The sequence below is a fragment of the Crocuta crocuta genome, unplaced genomic scaffold (assembly GCF_008692635.1).
Source record: "Crocuta crocuta isolate KB4526 unplaced genomic scaffold, BGI_CrCroc_1.0 scaffold3, whole genome shotgun sequence".
Lineage (NCBI taxonomy): Eukaryota > Metazoa > Chordata > Mammalia > Carnivora > Hyaenidae > Crocuta > Crocuta crocuta.
Window position 1 is genome coordinate 4,818,434 of NW_027529934.1, and position 13,538 is coordinate 4,831,971.

The 13,538-nt window shown below is 45.9% G+C and overlaps 1 long non-coding RNA gene across 1 annotated transcript; it reads left to right on the top strand.

The window, feature by feature from the left end:
- The first annotated feature begins 53 nt into the window (after positions 1-53).
- On the top strand, positions 54-1,494 carry LOC144230864 (uncharacterized). Its single transcript, XR_013334902.1, has 2 exons — positions 54-148; positions 941-1,494. It is a non-coding gene; the product is annotated as an uncharacterized LOC144230864 (long non-coding RNA).
- Positions 1,495-13,538: the final 12,044 nt, after the last annotated feature.

Sequence of the window (13,538 nt, forward strand, 5' to 3'; positions counted from 1 at the left end):
GGAGCCCAGGCACCCGGGCTGGAGGCGCGCCGGCCTCGGGGACGTCACAGCGCTGGAATCCGAGGAATGCCGGGCGGCAGGAGCTCCGTGTGCAGGCCCGGGAGCAGTCGCGCACTTTTGGTGCGGTGGCTTTGGGAAATGTTTAAAGGTGAGGGCCGAGGACGGAGGACGGGTGAAACTCCCCGGAGTCCGAGACGTGGGAGTGGAGAAGGAAAAGCGACCGCAGCCGGGCACAACCCAGCGCCGCTCCCGGCGGGGACAGGGACGGGGGCGGGAAGGAAAAAAAAAAATCCCACTTAGACCTTGGCAAACCGCAGGGGCGGGGCTGGAGGCGGCCACTTGCGGGCTCCGACCGTGGGCAGGGACGGGGCGTCTCATCTGTGGGACAGTCTCTGAGCTGGGCATCCCCTGGCAGCCGCTGCACAGGGGGAGACAGACCAGGGGAAAGTAAGGTGGCTTCACCGAGCTTGCAATCTCCGGGTCTCTCCCCGGCGCACCAGGAGCCTCTGCGTCCTGGATCTGAGGTCTTAACTCTGCCCCCTTCGCCCAGCGCGCCGAGTCGCGCAAGCAGTTAGGGCGTGCAGGGAGCCGCGGGACGTCGTCTCCCCGGCTCTTTCCGCGCCCCAGCCTCGCCCCTCCCCGCCTGGGTGGGCACTAACTTAGCGCCCGTAGAGGTGGGGTTAATGCGACGCTGCTGCCGCCGTGCTGGAAAAAGCACCCAGCCAGGCCAGGGGACCTGGGTTTAGGACCTGCCCTGCTCGTGACCGAAGGGACGACGGAGTCTCCCAGCTCCTGAAAGCCTTGGCTTCTGTAGCCAAAAGTAAAAATCGTTTTCTTGGTACTGACTGCTTTTCCGTGGTCCCTTGCGTTGCCAAGACCGGGTGTTAGGGGGCTGTTCTCTTACCAGGACTCACAACCCAATCCTTTCGCCCTTTCTTAGGTTGAAAAGGGGCCTGGAGTCATTGTCACAGATGTCCCAAATTGCCACAGAGGCCCCGCGGCTCATACAAAAATCCGGATCTCTCGGGGAAGAGAACTGGAAACGAAAAAGCAAGAAAAACCCTACTGTGCTCATCGTGTACAAATGTGTGGTGACACTGACTGACTTCTCTGACTACTTGCCAACCGCCAGAGCAACAAGGAAGTCTAGAAGCCCCCACACGGGGGCGGAAGGAAAAGGCTGAAGAAAATTAAAATCAGTTTCTCAAACTTTCGAGGAGATAGCGGGATGGCTTCATTATATGGACCTGCTGGATTGCCAAAGAAAAGTTCCGAATGCTCTGCTGTGCTCCAGGAAGTATGGAAAGCACTGGATGTGCACCTGTGTGATCACCCCATTTCCTAGATGAGCAAAGTGAGGCGTGAAGAAATCACCAAGGCTCACAATGGCTAGTGAAATATGATGATGGACCCTTGGCAGGCCCCAAAAGGCAAGCTCTTAAACTCTTCAAAATTTCACCAAAATAGGATTCACATTAAAAATAAGGAAATCTCTGCGGGTCTCAGAGTGATACAGAGGAGCTGCCTCTTGGGGTCTCAGAGGAAAGGAAGTGGCCTTTGTGTGTTGTTGCTTGGTGATACCAGACTGAGCGCAGAATGCTAGGACAGTGGTGGGAGAGAGAAGCAAAGTTGCCCGGAGACATAGGATTCTGGGTCAGCGTCTGACCAGCCATGTGACCCTGAACAAGCCACTTCACCCCTAGGCCCAAGTTTATTTTTTAAGTGGAGTGTGACATGGAGGTCAGGGTTTGGTTGAATTACTTCATCCCGGAGGTCTTTCGCGGGTCTGACCTTGAATGAGTGCATGGTCCTCTAGGCAGAAAGGCATGCCTGTGGAGGAAGCTAAGTGCTAAAGCCAGGATGCCCTGGGCAGAGGACTGTTTCGCACGGCCTTCAGAATCAAAATGAATGTGGAGAATGTTGTGGAGTGTTCACAGGCATAGTATACACATACACACACACACACACACACACAAAGATTTAGCACTAAGCCTGCGGGCTCATTTAAATAATTGTACTTCTAAAAATTAAAAAAAAAACAACAACTATTAATTTAGAAACCCATGAAGTACATCTGACCAGCCATATTTCTCTGTCTTTAGAACAGGCCACAGAAAAGCAATACACAAGTAAGAATATTTTTTAATATTTATTCATTTTTGAGAGAGAGGGACAGAGCATGAACAGCGAAGGGGCAGGGAGAGGGAAACAGAATCCTGGAGAAGCAGGCTCCAGGATCTGAGCTGTCAGCACAGACCCCTCCCCAGGGCTCGAACTCATGAACTGCGAGATTATGACCTGAGCTGAAGTCAGACGCTCAACCCACTGAGCCACCCAGGAGCCCCAGAATATTTTTTAAATAGAAAGTCCAATGGGAAGTGAAAAAAGCCTTTTATTCTCTGAATAACTATATCAAAGCTAGTCACAAGCTACTTTCAAAAAAGAAAAAAAAATTCCTAAATCCACATCACACTCAAATCTCCTTAATATGCATCAGAGTGAACAGGATAGTTGACACCACAGGTCCCAAATATATCGCTACAGATTTACTTGAAAACGTTGCAGTTTTAGGAACTTGTCAATATTAAATATCCCCCTAAATATCTCAACTTGTTCTAAGACTGATTCAAACTATAAATACAGGCAGAATCTCATGGGCCTTCATGATTCTTCCTACTTCCAATATATTCCTTACATTAATTATTAATTGTATACCTTCAGAAACATTGAAATCAGAACAAAACAAAAGAAGTTCCTCAAAGCGAATTGGGAAGGAAGCAAACTTTTTTAGGAAAAAGACGAATATCTCCAGGGATCTTGTACAAATTTTAAAGTCATATATATTATTTGCGTATTTGTTTTTATCCTAAAAGACTATTTGGCAGCTGACAGCAATAGTCAGAAAGAATAATGGGGAGTTTTTTAAAAATACACAATGCTGGGGCGCCTGGGTGGCTCAGTTGGTTGACTGTCCAACTTCAGCTCAGGTCATGATCTCACAGCTCGTGAGTTTGAGCCCCGCATCAGGCTCTGTGCTGACAGCTCAGAGCCTGGAGCCTGCTTTGGATTCTGTGTCTCCTCTCTCTGCCCCGACCCTGCTCATGCTCTGTCTCTCTCTGTCTCAAAAATAAACATTTAAAAAAAATACACAATGCTGTCTGTATCCGCTCCTCCCCATATTCCATTCATCTTGGTCCCTGAGTTCAGGGCGGAGGCTTGGGTTGGTGTATGTATGTGACTATCACCTTTTTTGACAGTATTTTATTGAGAAATTTTTCACATTCAATAAAAAGCACAACCTTAAATGTACATACAATTTGATGATTTTTTTCATATGGATGCATCCATGGGACCACCACCCAGATCAAGATATGGAAAATGTCCATCACCACAAAAATCTCCCTCCTGTGATCTGTCAGTCCGTATCACCTCTCCAGGCTAACTTCTGTCACCGCTGAATAGTTTTGCTAGTTCTCAAAACTTCATATAAATGGAATTACATCGTGTGTGTGTGTATGTGTGTGTACATATCACTTTGCTTCTCCATTCTCCTGTTGATGTTTTTGAAAACATTTCCCAAGTAATTCCGTTTTACCAACCCCCGTCAATCCAGAACCACTGACTTAACAGCAAAAATATAATGAAATAAGTCTAGATTATTAACACCTACGAAAGCATAGTAAGCAAGAGAAGGGAAGAAAGAGAACACTTTTGAAGAATGAATTTTAAGAGTGCCTTCATCGTAGAATACATTCAGAGCTCCTTATTAACAAAATTGACTGCAATATGAACTTCTTGTTACCTAATGATTTGTTTTTAAAGCTACGTGATTCTGCAGAGATGTGTACAGCCACGAGCATAGTATACAACGCCACTCCATGACCTAAAAGAGTCTGCAGTGTGAATGGCATTCTCTGGAGTTGTGCAATGCGGTGACCGGGGTACTCTGTGTTCTCCCTTTAGAGAAGGTTTCATGGTACCTGCTTTGGAAGAATCGTTTCTGACACAGAAGACTGAACCCTTCTTCCCTCCTGGTTGTGTCCTTGAGACTTTTCATTTGGGGGGAAGAGAAGGGTCCACATCCCAGCCTTTCCCCAGGTTCACTAAGCCAGGAAGTCACTTTCTTCTCAAATATTGGGAAAATAACAATAGGCTTGTGGAACCGCGGATGAGATGAAAGAGCACACGGTTTATTTGGGTTTGCCCTCTAGGTTGGCGGTTTGCCCCACCTGCATCCTTTCATGTCACACCCTGTCTCCGTGGCGTCATCCATCCTAATGTTTCGACTCTCCCATTCCTGACGCACCCTCTTCTCTGGCCACTGAGCCTTGTGGTCATTTCCTCTCCATCTCATTTCTCTTTCCTTTACCCATTTTTCAGCAGAAAGCGCTCTGCCTCCCACAGGGACTGACTACTCCCTGACCTGAGCCAAAGGAGAAAGAGCCCCCGTTTCCATGCCTGTCAACCTAAGCCACAAGTGAATTATCTCCTTGTTACTTCCTTCTGGAAAGAATGTCAAACACAACCATTTTGAGGTGGTATTTTTTGCAGGCTGGGAGGAGAATGATGACTGTGTCCTGAGACGCTTTGCCAGCTCTCTGGCAACGACAGTTGACCACATGGGCGAGGATAGCAGCTCACTGTCTGGACATCAGGTAGACTCGCTCTAGGTACACCACTAGTTTTTCCAATGCAAACGTACACGGTTCAGCCATTGGTTACTCTTTAAAAAGTCTACGCAATAGCAGTATATATTAATCAAGAACGCTCTAGAAAGAGTAATTCACATGCATAACTGGAACTTTCAGCAAGATTTCAAAGAAATAAAACCTAGACAGTATTAAGTATCTTACCAATTTCAATGTATTCATTATCTTCTCTACTAGTTTTGCCTTGGGTTGCAAACACCCTTTGAATCCTATTTTAGAGGCGCAAGCTTTCCAATTGTATTCGCATGGCTCAGCTCACTGACCTCCCTTGCCTCCCTCAGCCCCGATATCGCCTTCCTGCTTTTCCAGGCTTGATAGAAAACACACAACTTTGCTTCCGACACCCTGGCGTATGCAGACACACCTCGAATCACCACCTCCTCTGTAGGGTGCACTGCTAATAATGATGAACTTACCCAATCGTTACTGCTTAAAATCATGTGTTTTCCGGAAAAGGAGGCTCTTACTGCTCCTGTCATCTCTCCTAGGAGAACTTCTTCATTGTGATTTAAACCATTTTAAACTTTGTAATGGAATTGAATCCTTAACAAAGAAAACCATTTTCCATAGTCACTTACATATGGTTGTAATCTCAAAAACTTACTCTAATGTTGAGTGCAACAGATCTGATAGGCAAGGTCCACTCTCTTAATATAAGTTCCCTTGGTTTAAGACCAAAACCCCACTTCAGATTGTTCAAGTGAAAAAGGAATATGTTGGCAAGATACTGAAACATGTCATGGAATCCATGAGAAAGAAGGTAAGACCGAAGGGGGAGGGTACTCTGCTTTTCTGTCTGGAGGTAAGATCCACTACTTTTGCCTGTGTCCAGGCTTAATAGCTATGTGACCCTTGGCAAATACTCTTACCCCTGAATTTCCTCAAAATGGGAAGTGATGTAAAAAGGGGAAAGATGAACCTATCTACTTCGTAGAGCTGTAGTAATGATTAAACTGGTTGATAATGTGAAAACTTTTAGAACAGTACCTGATACACACTACTTATCAATATTATCATCAACCTCATTCTCTATCTGCAGACTAGATTTCTGTTTTTCAGCAGGGACTGAATCTCAAATCCAAATTCTCAAGAGAAAGAACATGGCGTGAGTTATCAAACCAGGGTGTTGGAGAAGGAACAGGCTGCTGTGGCTGGATCCAGCCCTTTGTGAGGGAAAGACAGTTCTCCGAAAGGAGACAGTGGCCGGGAAAACGAGGCCCGCAAGTGGAAACCACCTCAGTGAGGGAAGGGAGAAATTTTTTTTACCAAACTCACATCTTGGGAATCCCTCTGTTCACTCTGTAACTATGCCATCCATGCAAAGGGCCAAATCTGGCTTCTCATGGGTAGAGAAGAGAGCGACCCTCTAGGGGGCTAACTGACACAGGGCAGAAGGTAAAGGAATCAATATCCGTTGAGCACTTACTATGCTCTAGGAACAAGGCTAAGTCCTATGTATGTATAATCTGAAATGGTCCTGTGATGGTGTTTGAGTGTTATCAACTGAACTGTGTTCTTCCAAAACTCATATGTTGACATCCTAACCCCCAATATGGTCGTGTTTGAAAATCAGGCCTTTATGGAGATAATTAAGGCTAAATGAGGGGAGTGCCTGGGGGGCTCAGTCGGTTGAGCATCCAACTTTATCTCAGGTCATGATCCCACAGTTTGTGAGTTCGAGCCCCGCATCGGGCTTTGTGCTGACAGCTCAGAGCCTGGAGCCTGCTTCAGGTTCTGTCTCCCTTGCTCTCTCGGCCCCTCCTCCACTCGTGCTCTGTCTCTCTCTTTCTCAAAAATAAAAATAAACATTTTAAAAAATGTTTCTAAACGTTAAATGTGGTCAGAAGGGTGAGGCCCTTATCCAGTAGGACTGGTATCATTCCAACAGGAGGGAGAGATACCACACGTGCACAGAGGAAAGACCACGTGAGGACATAGCAAGAAAGAGAGCAAGGAGAGAGTAGCCCTGACAGCACCTTAACCTTGGACTTCCAGCCTCCAGCGCTGTGAGAAAATCAGTATCTGTTGTGTAAGCCACACAGTCCGTAGTATTTTGTTATGACAGCCTGGGCAGACTAATATAGTGTTTCTTCTTGTCTCACAGAGAAATAAATTGAGGCCTCAAGGCATTAAGTACCTAAGTGAATGGTAGAACCATGATTCAGGCCTTCTCATCTCTAACTCTGAAGTTCTCATTCATTTTATTCTATTACGTTGCTGCAGAGTTTTGTTTCTTTTTTTAATTTTTTTATTTATTTCTGAGATAGAGACAGCATGAGCAGCAGAGGGTCAGAGAGAAATGGAGACACAGAATCTGAAACAGGCTCCAGGCTCTGAGCTGTCAGCACAGAGCCCGATGCGGGCCTCGAACCCACGAACCGTGAGATCATGACCTGAGCCAAAGTCGGACACTTAACCGACTGAGCCACCAAGGTTCAGCCACCCCTGCTGCAGAGTTTTTGTGTGTGTGTGTGTGTGTGTTTTTTTTTAATGTTTTATTTATTCCCAGGAGAGAGAGACAGCGCGAGCAGGGGAGGGTCAGAGAGAGAGGGAGACACAGAATCCGAAACAGGCTCCAGGCTCTGAGCCAGCTGTCAGCACAGAGCCCGACGCGGGGCTCGAACCCAGGAACCGCGAGATCATGACCTAAGCGAAAGTCGGACGCTTAACCGACTAAGCCACCCAGGCGCCCCTGCTGCAGAGTTTTTTAAGTGCCACTGTAAGTTAGGTGGCCAAAATTGGATGGGATGGTGAAAACGGGGGAAATAAAAACATCGGCAGGATGGTGTGTTCTAAATTTCCCCGCTTACGGTGGTTCACCGGGGTACAGCTCTACCTGGCCGATGATAAATTGTGCTATCTGAAGACACAAATCTGGAGGTTATGTCTCCAATTATTTCAAGTCCTTCCTTTCCCACGTTTATCTGAGCGTTTACAGCAAAAGAGGAAATGGATGCTACTGCTATAAGGTCAGAGAGCTAATCCTTTTGAAGAACTTTAATACCTTGCTACTATTTCATTAGCCCCTGAGATGCCCATGAGTTAATGTGCTCGCCTATTACCTTCATTGGAGTCTCAGAAGTGGCAAGTCAGGTCCACGGTCCCTCCAGCACACAAGAGGTTGCTTCGGACTGACACGAAGTCACACTTTCTGGGAGTGTCGAGTCATTTGTGTTGACGACAGCAATCTCAGAAGGTCAGAAATACCAATACCCTAATTTCTCAGAATAGTTCCTGGTGAACCTCTCATCGATGAACTGGGCTATACTGTTTTTCATCCCGTTTCTATCCCTACCTGGCCCAGGTCTTAGGAAGGTACCCAGCTACAGACTTTGTCATGGCCACATCAACACTTCCCTTGAGCTGCATGAAGGCAGGTACATCTAGCTATAATTAGCCCCATCTAATCTCCAAAGTATCTGCCTGATGCCATTTTGTGGCGTGATAGTGGGAATAGGCACCAGGTTGCTAGGAATTGCTGGGATAGAGAAATTCTGAGTGAAATTGTAAAATTATTGTTCACAAGAGATAAAGAAAGTGATGGTGAGGCGCGTTATTATACAAAGTCAAGCCAGCCAGGCCATTTCTGAGTAAAAAAAGCCAAAAGAATCTCCTCTTCATTATGTACATTTTTAAAAACTGTCTTTTAATGTTTATTTATTTGAGAGAGAGAGAGACAGAGTGAGACAGAGTGAGAGCAGGGAAGGAACAGAGAGAGAGAGAGAGGGAGACACAAAATCCAAGGCAGGCTCTAAGCTTTCAGCTGTCAGCACAGAGCCCAATGCGAGTCTCGAACTCACAAACCATGAGGTCATGACCTGAGCAGAAGTCGGACTGAGCCACCCAGGCGCCCCTCATTATGTACATTTTTTAATCCTTTCCACCAACCTCAGAAGAAAAATATTTGGAGCTAAGGGGTCTATATTTACCGTCTCATAATTACAGGGTTCAGAATCAAGGGGCCAGTCTAGATATGGTTCTCTTCCTGAATGGTCATGCTTGTTAATATTCATAGCTGCACAAAAGCTCTGAAACAGTAGGCAATGTGAGAAAGCTCGGTTATCATCCTGTGGGCCACTGACTCTCCTCTTTCCAGGAGTCCTAGACGACAAATTCAAACAGGACCCCACAGAGGTGGCAATTCATTAGTTTATTTTTCCCTCATCTCCTTAGCCCTGGGCTTATTTTTAAAATATAATCTAAACACTTAGGTGAAGTTTGTCGGCAAACAATAATGCAAACTGAGCTACCAGATTTATGGAGGTGAGAAAATGGACAGCCTTCCAGATGGATTACGAACCCAGAGATGACTGGAAAGGAAAGCAAGAACGGGGTGCGTGCATTTCTGACACAGGCAGCTGGGCAGCCGAGAGGTATGGGACATGAAAGGAATCTTCTGCTGTGATTAGCGAAAAGGAACAAACTTCGCTGGGGGAGGGAAGGGTCAGGTCGTGTTTAGGATGCCTTTCTAAAGTACGTGGACACCTCAGCCTGCAGGGGTGAGATAGGGTTACCCTCGGGTACGGGCAGGGCTGTGTAAGAGAATCCAACAGCACTAAATCAAAACCTCTCCTAAGACCTGGCTGCTTCCCTGCCACCTCCCCCGGACTAAGGGGTGACTCAGAGTGTGCCTGGCTCTGGGACTTCAAATGTTTCTGAGTAATTCCCACAGACCTGGATGAGGGCAATTAGAGGACGGGTTTGGAATGACCACTGCGGATCAAAACCTACTTCCCGTGGCCAGGACGGAGAAGGCAATCACCTAGGAAGTTCAATTTTGAGGTGTCTTCTGCTCAACTGGAAGGCAGAGGTGTCTTCTGCCATACTAAATCATAGAGACCAGAAAGAATTTGCTAACATAAGAAGGCCCGTGCTGGGCTTCACTCCATGGTCAGCACGTCTGATTTAGTGGAGAACACAAAGACAAAGTTTTCAAATGATGGAAGAGAAGCTGAGTTTTCGGTGACGGATGAAGACCCAAATGATCTGGCCACTACCTCTCTGATCTAATTTTCAGCTACTATTTCCTGGCTTGCTCTGCTTCCAAGCAAGGTACCCGCATTCTGCCATTCCTCGAACGCGCCGAGTACTCTCCCACCTCAGGGCCTTTGCACTTGCTGTTCCCTCCACCAAGAACGCCACTCCTCCGGATGTTTCCTGACTCATTCACTCACCTTATTCCTTCCATAGACGTTTCCCAGCCAACATGCCAAAATAGTACCTCTTCATAAACACCATTTTCTATTCCTTTACCTGGCTCTAATTTCATTAGTAGCACTCACAATGCCTCACATCATGTTATCTATTTATGTGTATTGCCTTTCTCCTCTCCACCCTCCTTCTACCCCAGAAATGTCATCACTTTAGAGATTTTTGTCTTGTTTTGTATTCCACTGCCTGCAGCATAGAAGATCCTCACCAAATATTTATTGAATTGTTAAATTAAAAACCTGTATTATTTTATGTGAGTATACACAGTCGTTTTCTGTTCTCAGAATCCTACCTATATTATATGATTTAATCTTTACAACAGCCCTAGGATGGGGGAGTTCCCGTCTGCCATTTAGGGATGAAAAAAATTGAGGATCAGAGAGAGGAAGTGACTTGTCTGTTTTTGTGGTTATTTTTAGATTGTGGTTTCTGTGTTTTGGGGGTTTCGATGTGTGTTTTTAAGGACCTCAGTCACACTGAGTTGAAACTTCCAGATTTATCCCCAGCTCCTGCCACACGATCTCCCCCAGTCCACGCACAGGCTCTCTTCTGCATACTTTGTATTTGTCCCCTCATTATGTCCGATGGCTAACTTCATTGTTCTCATCCTCCAGACTGGCAGCTGCTACAGGAGACCCAAGGGAGTAAATAGTGGTTCAGAGTATGTACTCCATCAGGCTCGCCTGGCCTGACCTCCTGGCTCTGCCATTCACTCCCTGTGTGACGTTAGGAAATTCTTGGTCATTACTGCTTGAACTACTGGCCTCCTTCCATTTCCTTTTGTTCTTCTGGTGTCCGTAACAAATGGACTTTGACACATGGTCTGATTCCCCAAATTTCTTTTCCATACTTTACCTTATCCTTTCCCAATGCCTCCAGGTAAGACTTCCTTGGCCTAATCTTCCAGCTCACATATTTACTAGATACTTTCATTATTTTTTCAAGTGTTTTTTGAATTTTTTTAATGTTTTTATTTTTGAGAGAGAGAGACAGAGACAGAGACAGAGCATGAGCAGAGAAGGGGCTGAGAAAGAGGAAGACACAGAATCTGAAGCAGGCTCCAGGCTCCGAGCTGTCAGCGAAGAGCCTGACACAGAGCTCAAACCCACAAATCGGGAGAGATCATGACCTGAGCCAAAACCAAGTGTTGGATGCTTAACCGACTCAGCCACCCAGGCATCCCAGCAATCCACTGAATTCTTTAGTCAGTAATGATAGGATTCCTTAAAAAGTTTTTAAATTTAGCTTTATTTTTTCAGCTTTATTTAGGTATAATTGACAAATAAAATTGTAAGACATTTCAAGGGTACAATGTGATGACCCGATAAACGTGTGCATGGTAAAAGGACCCCCGCCCCCCACCTGGCTGACACATCTATCATCTCACATATTTACTTTGGTGCATACGTGAGAACATTTAAACAAATTCCAATTGTACACTAGAGTGTTATCAGCTATAGCCACGCTTATATACATTTGATACTCAGACCTTATTCATCTTATAATTGAAAGTCTGTACTCTTTTTATTTTTTCTTATGTTTATCTATGAAAGAGAGAGAGAGACAGAGAGACAGAGTGGGGAGGGGCAAAGGGAGAGGGAGACACAGAATCCAAAGCAGGCTCCAGGCTCCAAGCTGTCAGCAGAGAGTCCAACGTGGGGCTCAATTCCATGAACCATGAGATCATGACCTGAGCCAAAGGTGCCCCAAAAGTTTGTACTCTTTTACAACCTCTCCCTGCGTCCCCAGCCCCCAGCCCCTGGCAACAACTGTTCTACCCTTTGTTTCTAGGAATTTAATTTTTTTTTCTTTTTTTTAGGTTCCACATATAAGTAATATCATGCAGTGCTCTTTTCCTCTGCCTGGCAGAATTAATTCTTAGTATTTCTAATTCTTTTACTCAATTGCTTATTCTCACTTCCTGTCCCCGGTAAATTCTCTCATTTCTTCAAGCAAATTTATTATTCTGGCTTTTACGTCTTTTTCTGTTTTCCACGAGTCCTGTCTTCTCTGTTGTTGTTCTCTAAACTTGCAGTTCTCAGAATCTGCCCTCTGGGCTCTTCCTTGCTCCTTTGGGACACCGAGCTGCCTTGGTTCATACCATGAGCCCACAAAGAGGGGCACACATCTAGCAAGACTGGGTTTCTTCTGGTGAACTGGTGTTATACTGGCGGTCATGCGCCTTTCTGGGAGACATGTGGTACTGTGCTCGCCTGGTCTCCAAAGAACCTCTGAATAATCTTTTATTGGAGGCCGCCACTCTGCATGACAAGCAGATGCCCACAGGAAGGTGAGAGCAGGGTGTGTGTGTGTGTGCATGTGTGTGTGTGTGTGTGTGTGTGCGTGTGTGTGTGTGTGTGGAGGGGGGTTCTCAGGGACTGCGTAGACCAGCTATACTCCTTGCCATCGGCTCATCACCTCACCAGGCCAGAGCTCTGCCTTGTCTGCTCCTGGCCTGTCCTCTGATATCCAGCCCCTCCCCTGCAATGATACCAAAAGGAAGGGGGGAATCTGCCTAGGNGTGTGTGTGTGTGTGCATGTGTGTGTGTGTGTGTGTGTGCGTGTGTGTGTGTGTGGAGGGGGGTTCTCAGGGACTGCGTAGACCAGCTATACTCCTTGCCATCGGCTCATCACCTCACCAGGCCAGAGCTCTGCCTTGTCTGCTCCTGGCCTGTCCTCTGATATCCAGCCCCTCCCCTGCAATGATACCAAAAGGAAGGGGGGAATCTGCCTAGGCAATACAGGGATGGTGAAAGGGCAGAAGTAAAACATTTCCCCCCAAACCTGGTCCCTATTGGTGACCTAGGCCTTCCCTACCCCTGGCTCCTTTCCTCACCAGTGGACTGGAATCAACATATATCCACTGCAAGAGTTTCTGGGACTCATTGCTGAGAACAGCTGTGAGGTCCATCCTTTCCTAGGGCTGTTGTGCATCTAGTGTCTGCTGCTCTGCTGTGCTCGCTCCACATTAGGGCCCTGTAAATTTTCTAAGATCACCAAGCTGGTGAGTGTTGGGATTTAAACTAGGGTCTTTTTTTTTTTTTACCTGAAATCTTGTGTTTTAATCCCAACACTCAGGGTTTGCTGACAGATGATTGGGTCAAAGTGTCCATCCAACTAAAAAAAATTATTTCATCCCAGGTATTTTCCACTAAATGGAATCTGTCTCCTTAGGGAAATGGTGGACTCCAGGTCTGAGGAAAGAGATTTACAAGAAGACTATCAAAAGAACACTAGGGTCATAGTCAAAGGATTCAGGCGCCGCCTTCAAGAGCCTCTCAGTCAATTTCAGCATCAATAAGGATAATAATGGCAGTTAGTTGTAACGTTTCAACTGTTGGTCAAATGTTATCAGAAAAATAGTCACCACTAAAGCCAACTCATTATTTTGAAAAATGATTAAATGGAGGGATGGAAAGAAACCATCTCGTTTTTCCTAAGAAATTATACCACTGAAAATCAAGTAGCAGATGAGGAGGGTTTTTGTTTTTTGTTTTTTGTTTTTTCATTACAGAACTATCTTAGATAACAAGTAGAAGGGGTGATAAAATCAGGGCCCCATCATTTTGCCACCTCGGATCAAGAAGGATCAAGGCACGAGCTTGAGTGGTTGCTAAC